Source organism: Phyllostomus hastatus, unplaced genomic scaffold, assembly GCF_019186645.2.
Source record: "Phyllostomus hastatus isolate PE091 unplaced genomic scaffold, TTU_PhHast_1.1 phas_scaffold_501, whole genome shotgun sequence".
NCBI classification, from domain to species: Eukaryota; Metazoa; Chordata; class Mammalia; order Chiroptera; family Phyllostomidae; genus Phyllostomus; species Phyllostomus hastatus.
In genome coordinates, this window is record NW_025334033.1 from 67,796,468 (window position 1) to 67,798,399 (window position 1,932).

The window sequence follows — 1,932 nt, forward strand, 5'->3', positions numbered from 1 at the left end:
GTGACTGGTGTGTTTGTAAGGAGATGAGGTCAAGACGCAGGCACACCCGGAGGGAAGATGAGTTAAGGCACAGGAGAAGACGGTCTCCTACAAGACAAAACAGAGGCTCAGAAGAAACCGACCCTGCCACACCTTGATCTTGGACTTCCAGCCCCCAGAATTGTAAGAAATAAATATCTGTCATTTAAAGCCACTCTGTCAGTAGTACTTTGTTACAGAAGTCCTGAAAAACTAACGTACATAACAAGACTATCTCCCTATCTATCTTTCTAGCCATCCATCCACCTGTCTTCTGTATGTAGATGGATGGATATACATAGAAGATATGAACAAACTTTTAATTCAGATATCAAACATCTAAGAAGATATTTAGTTGTTTCTGTTTTTTAAAAAAAGATGCTTGAGGTTTATTAAATACAAGGATGTACTTTTTTTCTTTAACCCCCACTCCGCCCGCCTTGCCACCCAGGTGAGATTTTCGCTGCTCTCCTCTGAGAGACCTCACCTGTCTCCCCAACTTGTCTGCTCTTTGCTACAATGAGCCCAAGACCAGCACAGGCTTCTCCAGAGCTGACGGCGGGGTCATCTCAGAAGGCCCTCAAGGGTCCTGAGGCGAATGACTGTTTTAATTGGCTTGGGCCCCTGGGGAGCAGAGAAGCGGATGTCCTTCTTGGACCACCGCCTCCATTTCCTTGAATTGAGCCAACGGGCCCACCTCAAGTCCAGCCCTAGCCGGTGGTCCTCTTGGTGCCCGTGGGAGGGGCGGATCTCCACGCCGCCGTCCCTCACCTCTGCCAGCCAGTAGGTGACGGTCTGGGGCTTCTCCCTGGCCACATGACTGAGCTCCCTTCCGAACCCCTCAGTGACGGCCAGCGGGCTTGCCCTTCAGACACGCTTCCTCTCGAGTCTCCCTCGGGGCTGCTTCCAGCTCATTTTCTCCTGCTTCCCCGTGGTCTTCAGCAGGAGTGCAGTGATGAGTGCCGCTGGTGCCTGCAGCAGTCGGAACTCAGCTGCGGTGTTGTCCACCTTGGGATGGGGCATCTTCGCAAGGTGACCCAGCCACCTGCTTTCACGGCCATGGTCTGGTTGAGGACCCAGGTGGAGGGAGACAGGGGACTCGTGGACAGACAGGGGGTCAGTTTTAGTTGCTTCTATTCCCATGATCCTAAAACATGTATTTTAATGGCAACACCAAGTTTTTCCATCTTTGCTCATCTGTGCTGGTGAGGTCTCTGCACTGTTGGGATCGTAGCGTGCGTATGCAAGGATGTTCTAATATTTCCCATGATCCTCAGCACCTAAGTATTTGTAAACATCTACAGAATATAATTAATTCTTCTAAATTACATACTATTTCTTCATAGTTATGCCTTGAAATATTATTACGCATTTAATTATTATTTTCAGATGTTCATGACATTAATATAGAATCATATTAGTGGATGTACACAGTATAAATATAATCTACAGAAAAAAATTAAACATTACTCATAATTTTGTCACGCAGAAATTTGTGCACATAAACACTTGTAAATATTTATCACGCTTCTCCGTGTTCTGTACACAGGGAAGAAACCAAATCTACCTGTCGTTATTGCTGAGGCCATCGTTTGTACAGACTTGAGTTATTGTTTTGAGTGGAAGGAGTTTTAACTTTTGCATATTCCCTCCTATGGAGTTGTGTGAGATTTTCTGTGATTTTTGTGCTCCAAAATCACGTTTTTTTCTGAGACTCGCTAAGCACTCACCCAGCTGTGATGTGCTCTCCCTGTTTTCCATTCCAGTATTTCATCTGGGACCCAGTTTGCTACGGAGCTTTCTAGTGGAAATCCACACCCGTATGCCCCAGGCCCGCCACACAGCCCTACTTTCTTCAATGCACTCGTTTTCTCCGCAAGTCACAGACGCCGCCGCAGACCGAGTGGCTCACAG

General features: G+C 47.2%; 1 pseudogene; it reads right to left on the reverse strand.

Moving 5' to 3' along the window:
* Window positions 1-625: 625 nt before the first annotated feature.
* Window positions 626-1,079, reverse strand: LOC123807920 (annotated as a pseudogene).
* Between the last annotated feature and the right edge of the window lie 853 nt (window positions 1,080-1,932).